General features: G+C 37.1%; 1 protein-coding gene across 1 annotated transcript in view; it reads left to right on the forward strand.

The window, feature by feature from the left end:
* The first annotated feature begins 2,035 nt into the window (after positions 1-2,035).
* The window catches only part of LOC149778546 (uncharacterized), a 52,930-nt gene continuing 31,941 nt past the window's right edge, over positions 2,036-23,024 (forward strand). Inside the window, exons 1-4 of the mRNA XM_089939448.1 lie at positions 2,036-2,328; positions 5,592-5,634; positions 9,198-9,363; positions 17,959-18,101. The gene's annotated coding sequence lies outside the window, so the exon portion shown is untranslated. The remainder of the gene's footprint in view (positions 2,329-5,591; positions 5,635-9,197; positions 9,364-17,958; positions 18,102-23,024) is intronic.

Raw genomic sequence — 23,024 nt, forward strand, 5'->3', positions numbered from 1 at the left:
CAGTTGATACCGTGTATACCATACCAGAAAGTATGGGTATTTCGATGTGCACGAATGTGTGACCAAAGAAGGTAATAGTTTATCTGATGATAGATTGTTGTTTAGTGTGAGACTAGATAGCTAGTGGAATATACTAATGTCCTTGTCTGTGTTCGGACAGGAAGCTTTTAGGGACCGGATGAGCTGTAGAAGACAGAGAATGGTCGTGAGTCTCTGGGGAACAAGAAAAAGAGAGAACGGAAGTGGAAGGGCGAAGGACGTGGTTGTTGGACTGAAGAGGTACTGAGTACCAGTCAAGTAATACTACAGATGAGTAGAAACACAGGACAGGAGGAAAATCTATCACACTAAGTCAGATGATGAAATAGGACGTCACTTGGTCGAGTGAAAGACGAGTGATAGGGTTTTGAATATTGAATTTCATTTGAGAAAGGACTATCTGTTATTGAATAGCATTAAATCTGTTGTTTATTTGAATTCCACCTTTTGTGTATTCAGTAATTTAACTTCGGCATCGCTGACTGGGGGCTCTGAGCTTTGCATCTCTATCACTACTTCAGTTTCTAACAAAAACGAGCCAGGTTGGGTCTTCTGTAATAACTAAAGATAATACTGGGAGCATCCCACCCCAACCCAATGCAGTCTACGAGACTTTTACGGTAGCTTTAAGAATTTTTCAGTCATATCGCTACGATGTCTGCAGTGTGGCAGTTTATCGTGATGTCGAGCACTCGGGCATCATGCCGCAGACATATAGCATGATGTTCCACCCAGTCACATTAACCTGACACCAGGCCTACCAGTCCTAACACTAACCTCTTAATGCTGAGCGCCAAGCGAAGCAGCTGTTAGTACCAATTTTGTACGTCTTTGGTATGACTCGGCCGGGGATCGAACCCATGACCTCCCACATCCGAGGCGGATGCTCTAACCAAAAAATGTTGGCCAAAACATGTTTAGAGATGAAATCCCTGGGTGTGGAGGTCAACTGCACCTACCCCACTTGCCCCAAATGTGTGGGCGCCCAGGGCTATCTCCACTTCTTCATGTTCCCATAGCTTTGTCAAGAAGTATTCAGTGATTTTTATTTTGTTTATTCCTGCCCTTTATCTTTCTATTTTTCATCGCTGCATCCCTTGGTATTCTATATTTGAATTTAAAGACGATGCGATTGGGGTCTTTCTTAATTTTATCCCTTCTTAGAACGCCATGTGCAGCCGCAGTCGCTATAATGTTACTTGTGTTAACTTGAATTTGGTTTACAATTGCTAATTTAATTCTTGCACAATACTCTATTTCAGCTCATTTAGGGCCTTTGCCACAAACTCTTGAAGCAAGCTCCCAGTTGTTTGTTTTTTTCTTTCTCTAATTCCTTCTTCTTGTTTTAAATCGTCTCCCTAGCTGCAACTTTCCATAACATTTTTTTAAAGTTAAATAAGTTTCTCTAAGATGGATTTTTCCCCAGTCCTTGCTATTTGACTATTGACTCATTGACCACTATATAAGCCTTACTAGATTGCGTGCAGTATGATACAGCGTGTACACATGCATGTACACTTTTACGTTGAGCCAAGAAGTCATTGTCTTCAAAATGTTTCAGCTTTCCCGTAACTACTGTGTCACGTAATCTCACTACTAACTTCGACATTATATAGTAAATGTGTCTCTAAATCTTTTAGCACTCATCAATTAACTTCATATTTTTCTTCAGCGACAACTCGAATTTAGAGGCCACAACCTGATGGAAACAAATATCTAAGTTGTACGGCAATCAAATCGTAAGCCCAACTTTGTCGCGCAATAATATGATAATGCACATTATGAATTATCCTGTGCCAGAGAAGGGTGTGTCAGAGACCCTTAAACTTGTATCGATTGAAGGAGTGTCAGTCTGATTCAAATCACATGCTCACTGTTGTACATCAAGATCTGACAGCAACCTATTCATAGATCATGTTCTGGTAACCAATGTTATTATCATAATCGCTAATTGTATCAGCCAGTCAGTTCTTACATCTTCGCGTTTGGAGACTGAGCAGCGTGGATAAAGAGCATGAATGTGTATCGGACATTTGATTCATTTTCAGATTTTTGAAAATTACATTTCCATTAGCTAATTCATAGGTCACCAAAACACGACCCCAAAGCGCTCGTTGTCAAATGTTCATGTAGGACAGCGGAGATCTGATTTTAATCAGGCTTAGGCAGTGGACTACCAATGCGGAAAAGTTCGGAATTAATTCATGTGATTGTGATTTATATTCCTGGAGAGACGTAAGGAAACGAAGATAAACTGGAGTATGCTAGATGGTTATTCGTTAAGTAAAGGTAAGTTATTGATTTGTCAGTTATCTTTATTCAGGGAGTAGATGTCAAACTTTTTTCGCTGACGATGTTCACGAGAGCACATGCATTGATGTCTACACACGATAATACAGGCGACTAAATGTTTCGTGACCGACCAGTTATTTTCGCGGAGAAGTGGGGGTGGGAGGCCCACAGAGATTTGTTATAATATAAAAAAATACGGCCCTCAAATAGCTTAAAATATTCTTACTTTGATATCTAGAAAAAAATAATTATATCAATTATGGTATTTGAAAAAAAAGAGTTAATTTTCTTGAGGTAAAATAACTAAATACTCTGGTTGTAAAGAAAATCCCAGCCACTTCCACCTAAGTAAGGAGCCAATCTTTGTACTGTCGATTTTTTTAATGAAGTTTTAGAAAATATGAGAAACGTGGCTTGTTGTATTGGCATGTGTGTGTGTGTGTGTGTGTGTGTGTGTGTGTGGGCATGTAATCTATATTTTTAACGTATTTGAAACATTTTTCATTCATATCGCTATGATGTCTGCAGTGTGGCAGTTTATAGTGATGTCTTGTACTGGGGCATCATGCCGCAGACGTGTAACATGTGGCAAGGCAGCTGCTAGTACCATTTTTATAAGTCTTTGGTATGACAAGGCCGTGGTTCGAACCCTTGACCTCCCGCGGAGTGGTATATTGGCATTTTATTAAATTGTATTAGCCATTTGTCATTACGATAATCATATGTATGTACTCCTATCAGAAGTAATCACAATATATGTTGTAAGGACCAAAATGGAAACATATACCTTAAAGACCACTGTACACCCTTAAGAGTTCCAACACTAAAAGTGATAGTTCCCTTTCAAGATCGAGCGCAGAATTATTGGGGGTGGGGGTGGGACAAACATGTAGTGATCAGCTTTTAAGTTTTATGAATGTAGGCCAAAACCTGTTTACAGATGAATTCGGGGGTGGGGTGGGGTGGCAAGTACCCCACCCTCACCCCCTGCCCGTATGTGCGGGATACCCATGTACACTTTTCAGCTGTGATTAGTGTAACTTGATAAACATAACTGTAAAACAGATTCACTTTGACAGACTCAGGTCAAATATATTTGTATAATTCGTCACCAAAACTTTATACTGACCTACATTTTTTCTTTATAAGGAACTTTGTGCCATCGACTAGTTTCAACAGGTAATTTAACAGGTGCAACGAAAAATCATAACAGAAACCACAGACAGTAATCAAAGTCAGCATTCTTTAGTTGTTTCAAGATTGGACAAAATCAACAAATACAGAATTGGCCAAGACAGATTTTCCAACAGCGTTGCTAGCAATTCCAAAAATAATAAAATAAAATGATAATAATAACAATAATAATAATAATAATAATAATAGTAATAATAATAATAAAGCGTACACTCTGTACAAATGGCTAGAATTGAAAACGATTGTATCAGTAATAGTTAGAAGGACCTATATTGTTCTGTTTGAATAAGGGGCCATCCATTTAGAACGTACGCAAAAATCTGGCAAAGCCTGACCCCACCACACCACGTACACATGCGTACTGTTTCACACCCCCACCCCACCCCACCTGCGTACGTACGCTGGACGCACCTCCCCCCAATTATATAGAATGGCCTATATTTAATCCACGCAGAAACCATGAAGGATTAATAATATTAACGTGTTTAATAAAACAGATATTCTACCGACGTTGAATGTCTGGCTGCAGCAAAGAAATAAGCTGCGTAAATTTTTAAACAGTTAGTGTCCGCTAAATTTCAAACGCCGACTGAACCCATTCCAACAGGTTACGTATTAGACAAATTATTATCGAGGTTTACCCCCCCCCCCCCCCCCCATGAATACGTACATTATCGGTAGACCACCCCACCACCACCTTACGCAAGCGTATGCATTTGGTTTACCCCCTCCCCCTCCATTCGTACGGACTAAATGGACGGCTCCTAATTAGGTGAATGGAAATAACTATGGAAGACCATTGTCGCCAAAATATGGATTTAAAACCAAATAAGTTGTTGTGGGTTTAAAGTCATTTTTGAGTGCAAGATAGGCGTTTCATGTCGACCAGTATAACGGCTGGAGGAAGAACCCGTGAAAACCTCGGGAAGAACCACCGACCCACGGGAAGCTACTGACAACGTTTGTAACATATTTATTTTGTCCGAGCCCAAGACTCGAACTCACGCGGACAGAGGTGAGACTGAAGGGCCCCCAACCAGAAAAGTAAACCACACTATTTGAGAGATAGAGAAATGCTGGTTTTGGAGATTGGGTGCTGGTGCATCCTTAGCTGTTCTGTTTGAAGCAAGCTTATGGCTTCTATCCTGATCGCTATCTGATTAAAATCAGATCTCCGCTGTTCTACGTGAACATCTGACGACAATCGCTTAGGGGTCATGTTTTGGTTCCCTTGGAATCAGCCAATTGAAATGCAGCTTTCAAAAACCTGAAAGTGAATCAAATCGTTCGGTACACATTCATGCTCTTCATCCACACTGCTCAGTCTCCAAACTCAAAGATATAAGACTTCATATGATTGGCTGATAAAATTAGCGGTTATGGTAAAAACATAGGTTACCATAACATGACCCCTAAGTGGTCGCTGTCAGATTTTCATGTATATCAGTGGAGATCTGATCAGATTGATCCTTATCTCTACGGTGCAAAAAGGTCACAGTGTACTGTGTTTAGTATAAAAAATGTATCAGTTCATACACTTGTGTATAAATGTGTCCAAGTCGTAAAAGTTCAGACTAAAATACTAAATTCATATACAAAATCACCCCCTCCCCGAGTTATGTGGTTCAAATGTTAGAGAGTCGCATGACCACACAACACAACTGCAAACACATGCCTTACTGTGACCACTGCATAAGGCAGAAACCAATATTGTGTAACACTGTAACACTTTATTTAAATCATTTGATTTTCTGAGAAACTTATCTTCAAAATCCTTTTTATGTATAAATTTCACCATTGTTCAAATTAATTAAAGTTTCAGAGGATGAAACAAGGTAGGCAACATAAACAACGCCCAGTGCTTCATAATGCATGGAACGCCTCATACTTCATAATGTATAACATATCTTTGAACTTAATAACTCTTTCGTTTTGACGATGTAGATAGTTCAGTTTGATATCAGACGCATTGAACAATACTAATTAAATATATTTGGGCATTTAGATTACAAACTTAAACGTTATTTAATGCCGATTAAAAAATACTTTGCATCATCTTATCCTAGGTGCTGCAAGTTTTGAACGATCCATAAGGAAGAGAGCTTACAGGTGAGCTTGTTCATCGTGTATGTATGTATGTATGTATGTATGTATGTATGTATGTATGTATGTTGTGTGTGTGTGTGTATGTATGTATGTATGTATGTATGTATGTATGATTGCATGTATGTACGTATGTATGTAGACAATTATCCAACTAATTCTCGACTACTTCTGCTTCTCCTCTCCAGCTTAATTAATTGAGCACACCTTATCATTCTGACCCTCTCATCTCGTCCCATTCGCTCTCGATTATTCCATTTCTTCTCCATCTCACCTAACAATCGTTCTGTCGTTCCTTACGATCTCTCCAACTCTCCAGCAATCTCCCAAGCTCGCTCCACGATATTTCCAGCTTGCCTCCACGATCTCTCCGAATTTCTCTTTACAACTGTTTAACAGTATTAGAAAACAAAATCACACGTTAGGTACTTTATTTCTGCTTTCGCCACCACAGGCTCAATTCATGTCAAAATATGTGTAGGGAATATGCCAGCTGAAGATTCTATTGTATTAAATTTATGCACTTACCTGCGGGATGCAAGATGCATTTTAATAATGGATAATATACAGGTTTACTTTCTTACATAATCACTAATAAGTTTCTTTTCTAATCAGGACGTATTATCTCCTAGTGTGTTTATCACTCCTTGATGCTTTATTGCTTAATAACAAGTTCTTTCTATTTTTGACATCCCCCCCCCCGCATAAATCCCTTTGGTACCTTAGGAGTGGCAAACAAAGATGAAAGTACCTATGTTACAGGTGTACATTACAGGTGTACCACATCTATAACCTGAGACTATTATACAGGTATTATTTACTGTCCTCTGTAAATGCACCTCAGGAAGTGTTTATTGTCCCCAAGTCATAAGTTAATCAATATATATAATTGTCTGGAGATGGAACTAGATCAGTGAAAGGCACGCAGGTTCATGTGGCAACAAAAAATTTAATGGTGTCGAAACAAAATGATGATAGCATTCAGGTATCTGAGCCAATTGTCAAAGTTACTTCAAAGATATGTTTATGTCTCCCATCTTGTCAAGTTCACTTTTGCGGAAGTTCGACTTAGCCACATTTCTCCAGGTCAGTCCGTACGTCAGTGCGTACGTACTTCCACACATTAGATTTATCTAATTGTTGAATTTTTTTATTTTTTTCACTTTCCAGTTGTTTTAATATGCTATCTCACCCTTGTCCGATTGGAATATAGCTTGGTTACAAGATCAACATGGAAACAAATGTGATCCATACACATTGTACAAATTATTTCGTAGTTTCCGGATAATGGCGTTGGAGATACGTGTATAAACGTTATTGGTATATAAGTATTTTCATAAATATGTCTATCCTGAGATTATGTCAGTGAAGTTGTTGGTTATGCCAAAAAAATATAATTAATTTAAATAATCTGTTTAGATTTGGGCAGTTTCCAGGACAAACTGAAGAATTTTACAGTGCCATATGTATTTAACTTTATTTTAACAGGATATGAACAACAAAACCTGTGTATTTAATAAAAAATTATCCGGTTAAGCGAAACTTGTCTATAAATGGTACTAGAGGGACCACATAGCAATTAATCATTAATTGACAGTTGTTACTAGTGAAGATGCTAAAGTGATCATACATATAATAGATGGGACTCAATGTGTCCTTAATCATCAGGTGTCCTCTGCCTGTCCGTTATGGTAGGTGTACTATGCGTTCATTGTAGTCTTTACAAGAAATCAAATTTTTTGGCCTTGGAAAGTGTTATATCCTGTATCTGTGGTGGCAAAATATGTGTCATTCTCTGTTATCTTAATGACACACAATATTATCCATTGTACCATTAATTCTATGATTGTGAACATTCTAAATCTAAATTAAACGAGTAAATTCTTTGCTTGTGATTTCACACATACTGCTAATTAAAGTTTGGTTCCCATTTATTTCTAAAAGTGTTTATTTACTCTCTCTCTCTCTCTCTCTCTCTCTCTCTCTCCTGTAATGCACCTAGTTATTATCGTAAACCCTGTTCAAATTGGAATCCTTTCGTACCTCGATAAATCTTGTATATCGAATGTGGCTTCACCATGCCGAAGAGAGTTGAAGTCGACGAGATTGACACTAAGGCCTGATTTTATATCCCCGTTTGTTTGTACCCCCTACCGCTTGCAATAACGAAAACGTTTAATGTAATAAAAAAGTGTACAGAACTAAGTCAACTGAATCATTGATTTATAATTTCTAACCTGACTGTGACAGGAATGGCACTAATACTGGAATCCCCTGCACCTTTCATGCTTAACGGACTTCCATACTAACGCTGAGAGTATAGAATTACATCCCATGCATCCATAGATGATAAAAACGTTTTTTTTTTAATTTTTATTTTATCTCGAAAAACGCGTTTTTTTACTATTTTAATAAATGTTTTGCGTTTTTTATATTTGGTACTTCCATCTTTTTTTTTATCATTGGCCATACAGCGGTCCTCTGTCATACTCTAGATAACAAATATCGATCAATAATGAATCTTTGATGCTAGCCTACGATACTTTACGTAAACATGCTACAACATAGTGCTGATATCTGGTAGTGTAGGCCAGGCGTGTATACATTGGAAGATGACGCTGTGTTTAACCTTTTGCAGTCCCTTTTTTGGAACGTTTCGCATGCTATAAAGTCCAATTTTTTTTAGTTTTTTGAGTATCTTCTAGTCATCAGATTAGGATAAATATCTTTCACAAAATGGCGTGTAAATAAGTAAAATATTGATTTTTGTGTTGCCTAAAAACGACTGGAACGTGGTTTTTTTTTTTTCGTTTTTTATTTGTTGAGAAAAAAAGCCTTTTTTACGATTTTTATTTTAATTTTAACGTTTTTAACATCTATTCATGCATCAATGAACAATTGTCACACATCCCCGTTTGTTTGTACCCCCTGTTTCCAATATTTAAAATGTCGAATCAAGCAAAGGAAAAGAATGACACACAACAAATTTGCCTTTCACGTGGATTTAACAAGTGGTTTAATTTCTATGTTCATGTGTGCAAAGGGATATACTTTCAAATTCTCAACGTTATGGTAATTTACGGAATTATCCGGCAGTTACCGAATAAGATAAACTACGTCATTATGTTGTCTGATGCACATAAAGTAGCCCATAGTGTACGCAATATGGCGCCATGTAAGTATGGAAAGTCCGTTAAGCATTACAGGTGCAGGGGACGCCAGTATTAGTTCCATTCTGGTCACAGTCAGGTTATAAATTATAAATCAGTGATTCAATTGACTTAGTTCTGTGCACTTTTTATCACATTAAACGTTTTTGTTATTGAAATCGGTTCGGGGTACAACAAACGGGCATGTATAGACTACAATAGAAATCGTTAACTCTTTGTTCATGATATTAGTAACATTTATTAGGCCCCTCCTGTACATAGAAATAATCGTGTCAATTTGTGTCTGTGAACTAGCCTTCCTGATTGCCAAGAAACTTGGTAAATATTAAGGTCATCACCTGAAGATGTGCATATCACGAAATCGGTTATGATCAAACAATTTTGTCTCCTTCGTTTCAGCTACAAAACAACCTAATTTTCAAGGGAATACAGTCATCATTGAACCAAAACGATATTCACCTTTCCCCAACTAAAATCACCATACTAGAAGTCGCCGAAGAAGCATCCTACGTGGAGACAAACCAGTTTGATCCGGATGAAAGTCGGTTCCAAAGCAAGCAGTACAGTAAGTAGAAATTTACGTTTTAATATTTGCCAACAATCCTTCCAAACCATTTTGATTTTGTTGTTTAGACAAAGTGATCAATCTAGGCAATCACTACTTTCAAAAAGGGGGAAACAAATTCCTGATATTGGGTTCTGTAAGTTATTTTACCTCACATAAGACCAAATGTAGAACAAGTGTTAACTTTGGTGTTTTTACTTGCGTTTAATGATGACGATATTTTAAGTTTCAAACCATTATTTATGTATAAATGAATTTACTAAAAGACGAATTCAAACAAAGTTAGTATAATCTCACATATACGTATCCCTTCATATGAGAGTTTTCGTGTCTTAAAACTCTAGTATCTTAGAGGTAACGAAAACACCACCATGCTGCTGAAGTTTATAATGTAATACATTTCCCTATTGAGTGTACATTTTCTGCTACATATTTGGACAGTGCACGTATTACGCTACACACTGGGACGGTGTACATATTATGCTACACACTCTGACGGTGTACATAATATGCTACACACTGGGACAGTGTACTTATGTTATACACTGGGACAGTGTACAAATTATGCTGTACACAGGGATGGTGTACATATTATGCTATACAGTGGGATGGTGTACATATGCTATATACTGGGACCGCGTACATATTATACTACACACTGGGGTGTACATATTATGCTATATAGTGCGACGGTGTACATGTTATGTTATACGCTGGAACGGTGTTCATTGTATGCTATACGCTGGGACGGTGTACGTTTTATGCTACACATTTGGACGGTGAACAAGTGCTATGTACTTAAACAGTTCCTTTGATATTCTCTGTAGTATTTGTGCTGATTTTAAGCGCCATAATTCATTGCAAAAATGTATATGGAATATGTCAGATGAAGATTCTGATATTATTTTAAATTTATACTCTTATCTGCATGATGCAGGATGGATTTTAGTAAAGGATTATATATATATATGTTTTGTCGTATCTCCAATTAGCTTGCTTTCTTCTCAGGAAATACTCCCTCCTAGTGTGTTTGTCCCTCTTTTATATATTAATAAAGTGTTATTTCCAACAAGCACCCCCCCCCCCACCGGCATGAAGCGCACTGGTACCTTAGGATTGGCATAAAAAAGATGAAAGTACCTATATTACACGTGTACAATACACACAACATGAGACTGATACGCAGTGTTATTTACTGTCCTCGGCAAAATGCACCGGTTAAGCAATAGACGTATATTAGTGTCGCTAAATATGGATCAACGAAAAGTACGGAGACTCATGAGGCAGCTATGAACACCTGTGGTGTCCAGACAAATCACAGATTTTAAGTTAGATTTCCTTACAGTGTGTGTGTGTGTGTGTGTGTGTGTGGAGGGGGAGAAATTGATACCTGAGTAATAACAAGGAAACAATTATGACACATTTCTAAAAGTATATATCTTCGACTGACATGAATCTGTTTTTACTATCCCGCTACAAAGTACATTTTACACTCCTCTTATCGATTGGTAAACAGGATTGGCTAACTAAGGATCTCATTCTGTAGTGGATGGAAATGGTTTTGAATATGAGATAATTTTATCATCTTCAAAATCGCTAGCACAAACCTCTATCAATACATTTTGAAAAGTGGTGTGTGACACGGATCGCCATTGTTGCTTGGTGTTTGCTTTCTCATTGGAAAATAGATCGTTTCGTCTTCATTATAAAAAATTTAATTTGACTAAGTTTTACACACTACTTGAACTCTTAACATTTCACATTGTAGATGTAAGCCGTCGTTCTCAATTGTTTGGAAGTTTATTTTTGCGTTTCCCAAATGTGGTAATCTTTTTATGGATGGAACGAATTTGGCGTGAATCGAGACTCTTGGTTTTGTGACATAAGTGGAGAACGTTGATTCAAGCTCACTTATGTCGTCTTCGAGATTGCTGGCACGGATCTGAGCTAACGCTTCAGCTCGTGTGTTAGGCGATACGGCACATCGTTGCCTCTTACTTTCTCAATGAAATCGTTTCATTTTATTGCAAAATTTCATTTGACTAGGTTTCACATGCAGCAGGTCCCTGTATATGGGGAGAGTGTCTTAGAGTCATAACATTATTAATTCACTTCTCAAACGATCAAGATGATGGAAGAGTGAGCACAGATCGACCTGCTGGTCAAACATTTGCTAAGAGTCATCAGAAAGCATAATTCGCAGTCGAGAGTGGCAACTAAACTTACCCTTCTGGTCGTTGATTTGATGAGAGTCATACGAAAGTGTTTAAGTGCTGATGAGGTTAGCTATATCTGCAAGGTAAATGGGCATTTGTCTCCAGAATACCTGCTTCGTCCAAGAAAGAGAGACAGAAGTCAAGATACCTGTTATCGTTGTCAGGAAAAAAGGACACTGGGCTTCAGTGTGCCCTAAGGAAAATTGAAGAAACAGAAATAAGAGGAGAAAGAGGAGAGGGACTCAGAAGAAGAAGAAATTGAAGATGAGGAAGAACTTGTGCCAGTGAAGAGATGGAAATGGAAAAATTTACAATTTGAGCCGGTGCGTCGGTCCTGATGTGAAATTTCATACTAACTTCTAAAAGAGAATGGACAAGAAAGAAAACGTAAGTTTCTCTTGGTTTTGAGCTTTTATAAAAAGGATGGTATGTTTTGTATTTATTAACACTGCATGAATATGTGCTCTTTCACCTCTCTCTATCCGTCTGGGCCATTTTTTTAGTTGGAATTGAAATGGAAGGGGTGTTTTCCTTTACGTACGCACTTTAGGTATGCAAATGGATAAAATGTTGTTGTTGTTATTGTTGTTGTTGTAGGGTTTAACGCCATTTTCAGCACACGATAGGCTATACATGGCGGCCAGTATTATTGGTGGAGGAAGAACCCGGGAAAAACACCGACCCACGAAAAGCTAATGTCAAGCTTTCTCACATACCCACATATGCTGAATCCGAGACTCGAACCCACGAAGACAGATGTGAGATGGCAGTGATCCGTAACGGACAGCGCTTTAGACTACTCGGCCACTCGGGGTCCCCGGTAAAATAGCCAGTCTGTTCATCCATCATTTTGTGTCTTGATTGTTCCTAAAGCGCCACACTGACGCTACAGAATAATGGGTTAAATGGATTTTGGAGTGTGTGTGGGGTTGGGGTGGGTGGGGGTGGGTGATTGGTAGAGTTGGTCATTGTAGGTGAGGGCTTAGGTGTTTTCAAACAAACTGTTTCTTCTTCGCTATGTTGATAGTATATATAATGGGTTATTTTCTTCAGTCTGTGTTGATAGTATATAACGATTTTATCGTCCCTCGGTGTGGTTTGTATAATATGTTTTTTCTTCTCCCCTCTGTGTGGATAGTGTATATTGGGTTATTTTGTCATCTTCCCTCTGTGTGGATAGTATATATGGGGCTTGTTTGTTTAATTCTCACCTCTGTGTGGATAGTATATATGGGATTTGGTTTTCTTCCCTGCTCTCTGTGTAGATAGTATATCTGGGGCTTGTTTTCCCTCCCCTCTGTGTTGATAGTATGTTTGGTGTTTGTTTTCTCTCCTTCCGTGTGTGGATAGTATAGTTTGGGATTTTTAGTATATAATAGTTTTTTCTTCTTCTTCTTCCCATGTGTTGATAGTATATAAAGGGATTTTGTTTTTCTCCTTTCCGTGTGTGGATAGTAGATATTGGGGTTTGTGGATAGTATATATTAGTTTTGTTTCTTCTTCCCTCTATGTGGACAGTAATTTTGGGGTTTGTTTTTCTCCTTTCCGTGTGTGGATAGTATATTTTGGGTTTTGTTTTTCTCCTTCCCGTGTGTGGATAGTAGATATTGGGGTTTGTGGATAGTATATATTAGTTTTGTCTCTTCTTCCCTCTGTGTGGATAGTATTTTTGGGGTTTGTTTTTCTCTACCCCGTGTGTGGATAGTAGATATTTGGGTTTGTGGACAGTATATAACAGTATTTCTTCTTCCCTCTATGTGGATAGTATATTTGGGGTTAAGTTTTGCTCCTCACCTGTGTGGATAGTAATTTGTGGTTAGTGTTTTTGCTTCTTCGCGTGTGTGAATAGTATATTATGGTTGATTTTTGCTTCTTCCCGTGTGTGGATAGTAGAATCTGGTTATATTTATGCTTCTTCGCGTGTGTGGATAGTATATTTTGGTTATGTTTTGGCTTCATCGCGTGTGTGGATAGTAGATAATGTGGTTAGTTATGGCACCATTCCGTGTGTGGATAGTAGATTATTGGGTTTTTTAAATGCTCACGTACATTTGTGTAGCTAGTAGAGTGTGTGGTTTTTAACTTTCCTTCTGTGCGGATAGTAGACTTTGTGTTAGATTTTGCTACTTCGCGTGTGTGGATAGTATATTTTGGTTATGTTTATGCTTCTTCCCGTTTGTGGATAGTATATTATGGTTATGTTTTTGCTTCTTTGCGTGTGTGGATAGTATATTATGGTTGATTTGTGGTTCTTCCCGTGTGTGGGTAGTAGATTATGATTATGTTTTCGCTTCTTCGCGTGTGTGGATAGTATATTTTGGTTATGTTTTGGTTTCATCGCGTGTGTGGATAGTAGATAATGTGGATAGCTATGGCACCATTCAGTGTGTGGATAGTAGATTATTGGGGGTTTTAAGCGCTCAAGTACGTTTGTGTAGATAATAAAGTGTGAGGTTTTCAACTTTCCTTCTGTGTGGATAGTAGATTTTGGTTTAGATTTTGCTTCTTCGCGTGTGTGGATAGTAGATTTTGGTTATGTTTTTGCTTCTTCCCGTGTGTGGATAGTAGAATTTGGTTTTGTTTATCTCCTCCCCGTATGTGGATAGTAGATTATGGTTATGTTTTTGCTTCTTCGCATGTGTGGATAGTAGATTATGATTAGTTTTTAGCTTCTTCGCGTGTGTGGATAGTAGAATTTGGTTTTGTTTTTAGACTCTTCACGTGTTTGGATAGTAGAATTTGATTTTGTTTATCTCCTCCCCGTGTGTGGATAGTAGATTATGGTTATGTTTATGCTTATGTTTTTGCTTCTTCGCGTGTGTGGTTAGTATATAATGTGGTTAGCATTTGTCTCATTACCTTTGTGTGGATAGTAGATAATATGAGAAGAGAAAAGTAGGGGATGTTTTCCTTCACGTCCGTGCTTTAGAAATAAAAGTCAAGTGTTCGTCATTCGCGCCATTCTACGGAATAAGCGAAAAGAAGATGGTAGCAGTCACGGCTTTATTTAACAACTTAAAAAAAGTTGGTATTGGATGGTAGATGGCTATTATGCAGTGGAAAAGCTTGAACATGAATGGAGGCATACAGTTGCAAAGGATTTTGTGACAAGTCAAGTAACAAGCCTGAAGGTAGCTATGGATCTTGTCCAGGGCATGATAGAAGGGGAAGTAAAGAGATTAAGAGGCTTCATTCACCCTCCTAATGTAAGAGTAGGTAGCTGGAAGGAAGCCCTGGATCATGTCACGAGAGTCAGGTGCTTCCTAGAAGATATCTTGGAATGTAGTGAGTGGTCATTTGTAAAGTGGGGAGTAGGCCAGCTCAAGAAAGCTGAAGAACTGATGAGGAAAGTGCTGACAGAAGAAGTCACGAAGATCAAAGAAACATGGACTAAAGAGAGAAAGGGAAGAGACAATATAAGGAAAAAAGAAGACTTTGAGAGGCTGAACAACAACTTGATCAAAGTCCAGGAAAAATTCAGAGCAATAGGCCATCCTGACTGGATGCCAGAGACAGAGATAAAGAAGAAGAATGGAATGTTAGGAAAAGTCAGGAGCTTGTGGAACAAATGGAGAAAGTAGAAGAAGAAGAAGCAGAAGAACCCAAAGGCCCTTTTCAGGGCCCCTCAAATGCCTCGAAAAGAATTGACTTTCTTGCCTCCCCCCGATTATTTTTATATAAATGTTGTATAAGTGTTTGTCTCTTGTCTGTGTTATATCTGTACACTCGCTCTTTGCTCAGTACTGTGACGTCACCTCCCCTAGTTACAACATTGTTACCAATCTCCCATACCGTGACGCCAGACGCTATACAGACCCCAATTTCCCTTGTCGCTTAGACAAACCCAATAGTCCCACGTTCCCATGTTCAATTTACCTTGTCGCTATACAGTCCCAGGGTGTATTTCAAAGTCTTGTCGCTAAACAGTCCCAAGGGGGTCTGGTAATTCTAATTCCCATTGTCGCTATAAATCTTGTTGCTAAACAGTCCGGGATGGGGTGGGGGGTCCGTAATGTATTTTCCCATTGTCGCCAGGGTATCCCACTTCGCTGCTAGTGTGTGACAGTAATCAGTTTTACGTTTTGGTTTTAGTTTGATGTTGTTCCGCATGTTAACAGTACACTTACCAAGTTTCTTTATTTGGAAATTTCTATGTTTTGCTTCTTGTTAGAAAATATTTTCTTAGTACATTGCAATTAGATATAAATAATAGAAAATCAATTCGGTTAAACAGCCGGCCAGAAATGTTCAGGCAATTTTCAAGTTTTCATACAAGAACAAGAGCTTATTATCTAAACAGTTAATCGTATTAAAGAGAGACAATGACATGCAATTAAACAAATATTAAATTTTTACGATTCATCTCTTTCTTTTTTTTTATTTCGTGAATTGATTCGCACACTTTGGTTATATAAATGATAAATTATGATTTCTGTATAGCTTATGAAATACCAAAACACTAATGCACAAATTTCATAATATTCTGTGTCATCTTATTCAAAGAATTTTATTACCAAAAATAATAATTGCACATCAAAACCATTGAATGTATTCTATTGCATATTAGTCTAAAAGTTATCATTTCTACAATGGATCACGTGACGGTATCTTCTCTTCCATTGCGTTCCCACCACATATTCATTTATACGTAACATACATATATGAGCCTGACGCTATAAATCTTTCACCAATGTGTATCATTTACATATTTGTACTATTTGTATTGGATTCACGCTCTTTTTTGGATGATCGGGAGAGAGGATCGGTTTTTCATAAATTTCTTCTTAAAGAGTATGAATAAAAGGTACAAATTTTCAGAAAATGAACCGTATGCATATAGCAAATTATATATGAAGTTTGCGCGAATTTCAGTTTTGCACGTTGGTCCCCTTTAAATGAGTAAGTAAAGATATATACACACAATATACTTGTGATCTATTTATAATGCATGGAAAGTCCCTGTTATTTATAAGTATTCGGGTGTGTTTTCGAGTACAGTTAAAGTTATTTATGTACACCAAGGTTCTCCTTCAGTGTTCATACTTTACACCTACACAGATAATATTTAGCTTACCTGTGTGAAATAGATGTAAATTACTACCACTGATGTCTGGTATAGGTGAAAGTCGCTGCGTCCGCTTCTGCACATATTAAATCATATACATATGTACACCCACGCTGAAATTTGACCATTCTTTCTTTCTATGTCCTATGCTCCATTTTGCAGCGGTGGGTTTCATAGCACATACCCCACCCCCCATCGGGAGGGGGAGGCTAAGGTCTCACTCGATAGTTTCGTATTTTGACACCTCCCTAATTTAAAGGTAGATTGCACGAACCTAATTATCACAAGCCTAGCATTTATAAATTGATACAGAAACTAAACCTGTAATGTAGTTTATATTTACTTTGAGTTAGGCTTGAAAAAGGGCTTGCTTGTTTGGTGGCTGCCTGTCACAGACTAGCACTGGAGATCAAATGCGGAACTCTTGCTGCAAATGAACAGCTGACTTGGCTTACATCTGCTACAGAAGCAAATATCTAAAAATCGAGATGGTTGAGGGGTGATGAAAAGTATCATAATTCGTTATAGTACCAGTGAACTTAAGTCATGCATAAGGCACATACTGATTCCTTTAGCTGCCTTGTCAAAGGGAAATATTCAAAAAAGCTCTTTGATGTCAAAAATGAATTTAAAAAGAGAGGTTGGTGTCAGTGTTGGTTTAGTATAAAAGCCACCAGTTGTATAAGGAATTAATCAGATTGCCACAGTCAAAATCTCACATGCATGCTTTCTACAAAAGTCATTAGTTTGTTTTTATATGCATCTTCAGTGTAAAATTATTCTCATATTTCTGCAATAGGTCATTGTGGATGAAAATTCACCAGATAAACTGTCCAGTGAGACTTTAAGAACTGGTGTCATTTTTTTCAGTCTTTTCAGTGTGATTCACTGTGCCATAAACCACTTCCTTATTACCTCTATGTCTTGAATCTGACATAGTTATGTATTCCAAACATACACTTCCTATAGATTTGATAGCACTTAATCATAGTAGAAGAAGGGTGTTAACTCAACACTGTTAGAGTTGCCAGGTATTGTTTCTGATCCATTCTGGTAATGAACAACAAATGCCTTATAAGTTTAATGCAAGGTGATTTAACTGAAGTATGTCACATACTTATTCAGTTTATCAATACTTTTAGTACATACTTAGTATATTTTCCTAATTTAGTGACGAGTGCCTTAATTTAATGATTTTACATACATATCTACTCATGATGTACTGTTTTAATACAGATATGTTATTGTATTTACAGAAATTTAAGTTATAATGACCTATATATAAGAAGTTGAGGGTTTTATTTTTTTTTGTAGGCCTCAGGGTGTATGGGAGTACACCTGCCAAAGTGATATTGCTAGCCAGGACGTCAAAGACTTCCTTGGGAGACAGCCGCACCAATTGTTGTGGAGATTTCAAAGGCTCAAATATATCTGCATCAGCTTCATAGGAGGTTTTGGTGAGTTATGTGAAATGGATGTCCCGTATTACATTGTGTTATTTCTCCTTCCCTTTTTTACTTTGCATGATTTTCTGTTTGCTTTAGAATTGAGTATATGCAGGTTACACTTACTAGCAAACAAAACTTCTCTAAATAGCAGCCGGTTCAGCAATAATATGTGCTAGCCAGTGTGAAAATGATGCAAAGGTGACCTTCTTAGTGTTCTTAAAATACATTATCCATACATATTGTTTTATCAGGAGACGAGATGAATCTGGGTATAGAAGTTCATTGTTTAAGTTTCCCAACTAATGTGGTTATGTTTACAAAGATTGGTCCATACACTTTATTTCAATCGATAATTTTGTCAAGTGAATCATTTAGTTGGTTTGATGTAATACCTCGTCTGTTAATATTTATAACGGATCAGAAGTGGTCCAATTTTAACAGGGTTTACCGTATATTTAAACATTTTATTAACATGTCTAACGGCGAAAGGTAACAAGGTATGAGATGAACGCCTACAGAAATGACAATATATAAAGACCTAAATTTTGAGCAAAAAGGTATTTTTCAGTCATTGGATATTTACAGGCTTTATTGTATGTTTCTATATATATATATATATATATATATATATATATATATATATATATATATATATATATATATGGCAACATATCTAAGAAAATTTCATGCTACATAAGCACTTAATGTTCTGTTAAAAAGTGCGCATACACACATATATACACATTATATATATATATATATATATATATATATATATATATATATATATATATATATATATATATATATATATATTTGGTTGACGATAAGTACCATGACACCTTGACAGTGTTCATCACTAGCTGCTTGTATCAGTCAGTATTTGGAACAAAAGTATAGGCCAGTGTTTCCTGTTTAAAACTTTCAATCGATAATGTTTTCAAGTTAATCATTTAGTTGATTTGATTCAATAACTCGTTTGGTAATATTTATAAGGGATCATAAGTAGGATGCAGTAGCATTGGAGTAATTGTTTTTAACTCATTGCTGGACACTGTTTACATTGCTGGGCACTGGTTACATTGCTGGACACTGGTTACATTGCTGGACATTGGTTACATTGCTGGGCATAATATACTATGATATTTAACATGAAGATATATTTTTTCATATTTGTTATAACGGATTCATGTAAAGTACTGTTATCAAATTGATTAAATTGAATGAGATGATGTGTTTATTGACGTTTATGACGGGAAAAGTGTTTTTCGTTTTGTTTCTAGTTGAATGTTTTATCAAAGCATAACAAGCTTTGTTTATCAATTTTTTTGTATCAGGTTAGAAAATATTTTCTTAGTGCAGTGCAATGCATATTCTAACAGAAATTAAGAGTGTTTAATAGACAGCCGGAGTACTTAAAGTTTCACACAAGAGCAAGAGTTTATTATCCAAGCAAATAAACACGTTGAAGATAGACAAGTATACACAGTTTTTTTTACACTGAAAAGTATACACAGTTTTTACAAATCATCCATCATTAGTCTTTGTTCTTTCTTATTTGGCAGATTTACTCTCACACTTCTATGATTAACACAAATTATGCATTCTATATAATGTATGAAATCCTAAAACGATTAATAATGCGTTAATTACATAAATTTCAGGCTCATCGTTTGCAGAGAAAATTCAATAACAATTATTTTAAAAACTCGATAAAAAACCTATTTATTGTAAGTCATTACAATTTAGTTTAAAGGTGATTATTCCTACAATGGATGAGATGATGTTATCTACATGTACTCTGCCAGTGCAAGAACATACATACATACATACATACATACATACATATGAGCCTGACAATATAAGTTTCATCGGTATGTGTCATTTACATATTTGTACTATTTATGTTGGATTCATGCCCTTTTTGGACGCTGTGTTGAAAATTGACCGTAGTGGATCTCTTTATAAATATATACACACAACAGAGCAGTGAGACCAGTTTAATTATGATGCTTGGAAAGTCCCTGCTATATATAACTATTCGAGTGTGTTATCGAACACAGATAAAATCATTTGTATATGGTAAGGCGCCCTTCCGTATTTATGCTCTAAGTCTACATAGATCAGATGATCCACGGTTTTAAATACATGTGTTACTCGTTGATGGTATCAACAGTAAACGTTTGCTATAAGCAGTGTTGACATAAATATAACTTGTGCGAGAGACTTAGAATATTTGTATTTGTTAGGCCTAAATGTCTGCACAAGAATAAATAATCATAAAAAAGCTTGCCCTCTTTTTCTCCAAGCCACTTCATGTTTAACTCACCTGTACTAAGAAGAGTTAAACTACTATCACTGGTGTCTGTTTTTGTGTCGTCGTCCGCGTCAACACAAATAAAATCATTCAGATATGTTGTTGTTGTTGCAGGGTTTAATGCCATTTTTCAGCACACGATAGGCTATACACGGCGGCCAGTATTAATGGTGGTGGAAGAACCCGGGAAAACCCCAGAAAAAAACACCGACCCGCGAAAAGCTACTGGCAAGCTTTCTCACATACCCACATTGGCCGAATCCGAGACTCGAACCCACACAGACAGAGGTGAGATTGCAATGATCCGTAACGGAGAGCACTTTAGACCATTCGGCCATTCGGGGCCCGCACTCAGATAAGTACAACCATGCTGAATTTCAATACTTCTTCCTTTGTCTGTCTTATGCAACATTCTGGAGTGGGTTTTAAAGCAACTAACCCCTTGTAGATACACGTATAATGGCTATTCTTTCGTTGTTAAGCTTTGCGTTTAGTAAAGATTTATATAGATCCACTATAGGCGGCAGGGTCCAGTTTTTATGTACAAATTTAATGCCGCAATCAGCGACCAAGTATATAAAATCATAAAAAATCACATACACAAATGAGGTCAAAAAGGTCCATATTTTTAGATACCTATATTAAAACAAAGCATAAGAATAGTATTCACTTGACCAGAGAAGTCAATAGCAGTTCACAGCAGAAGAGGTTTATGCACCCCAACCCCAATTTTATACATGCATTTTTCACATCCAAATGCCATTTTTGACAGCATGTGGTGCTCACAGTGCAAACGCAAGCCCTTTCCCAAGATGAAAATTTTGAAAAACATTGTCTACTAAATAGTTTGATGCAATTCAGAATAGTTGTCATCCAAGCCGTTTTTGAGATACTCTAGTTGCCTTGAACCCACGTGTCTACTGCTATGGGAGGCTAGTACTTCTTCCTAGCCAACTATTGGTATTTCACTATCAACATACTGCAGAGCAACTATGGAAGGTGTAGTTGCCTGACATCAGTTTCAAGAACAACACAAGCCCAAAACACCTAGTTCACAAATATATCCATATCTATAAATACTAAACAATAATAGCTGAAAAAGTCACACCATAGCCTTAAGTTAAGAAATTTGCCAGGGGCCAATTTACGAAACTGGACCCTGCCACCATAAGGCAGAACGTATTATGTTATACTTTTTTCTGTCGCCCGTCTTTCTATGACTCATTAGGTTCCTATGCATTAACTTTGTAGTCCGCAACCTGGAGCAAGTAACAGAGCCGGGTACCGCAAGATAATTTGTAAAGCGGTATTTCTCAACCTATCGCGATACTCTCACGGTAAACCGCAATTATATTAGGGGCCAACTCCATGATATTGTTAGTAAACAACATTAATTATCTTTAGATGAATGAAAGAGAATACAGCCCTGTCCCTTTCTAATTAAATGGCCAGTACCATAAAGCAAATGAATTTGCAATATGTATGTTAATTGTTGTATAAGTTGCAATCAAAAAGCTGTAACTAAAGTTGGATGATTAACCTTTTTGTGGTTTAACGCCATTTCTCAGCGCAAGATATGCTATATATGGTGGCTGGTTTAACTTGGTGGATGACTTCCCCGGGGAAGAAAACACGACAAGAACAACCGACCCACGAGAAGTTACTGGCAGCTTTCTAGCATTCCCACATTGGCTGAGTCCGACACTACATCCGACATTTTGAAGGACATAGTGATGACGTGAGAGACCCTAATGAAAATATACAAAGTACTGACAGTGAAGTATACAATTTTATTGATCCACTATTTATATAATAGGCAGGGAAACTTTGAGTAGGATGCCATCACCCGGACAAGATATTTTTCAGAGAGGACCAGTAAACATTAAACGCGCTTAATCAGTAAACGGGAGAATATTTAGTGGACTGAAGTATAGTTCTGATAGAAAAGAAGTGCCTACTTGAAAATCGTAGGATGATCCGCAGTCTTAAAAAGGAATACGTACTTATCATATTTCACATGCTTAAGTATATAATTTAAACATGACGTACTTTTGTGGGATTTTCTTGTGTTGTTTCTTTTAATCCTATATTTTTCAGAAAGTTGGATTTTGCCTGAATTAGTTTCAAATCACAGTCATCTGGCACCAGCTAAGACGCACACTAGTCAAGTTATGTCGCACCGAAATATATAGTCAAGCGCGCCCATCTATAATATATCATGCATGTTTATGTAAACTTGGTGAATAAAGTGCACACAGGGTACAGAATAATCACATTTATTTTGGAGTCAAAATTTCAAAGTTCACATCAGTGTGACTGAAATCATAAAACAATGTTGTTGTTTTTATCTCTCGCAAAATAACGCTAGTTCTACGTGACATACTTCAACCAAACTTCATGGATGGCATGCACTTGGGGCGAGGAAGAAGTGTTTTTATTCGGGCGAAAAAAAAACGTACAAGTCATGGTCATAATGACTAAAATAACAAAACGGTTTCTGGGCAAACATTTCAGTTATGTGCTTAGAAGACTATTAACAATGAATGTGGGTGTTCACGGTTACCTTGCTTGCACAGTGCATAAATATTGTGATACTTAGATTAATGAAACTTGGC

This window comes from Sinohyriopsis cumingii, chromosome 17, assembly GCF_028554795.1.
Source record: "Sinohyriopsis cumingii isolate HCF-2022 chromosome 17, ASM2855479v2, whole genome shotgun sequence".
NCBI lineage: Eukaryota > Metazoa > Mollusca > Bivalvia > Unionida > Unionidae > Sinohyriopsis > Sinohyriopsis cumingii.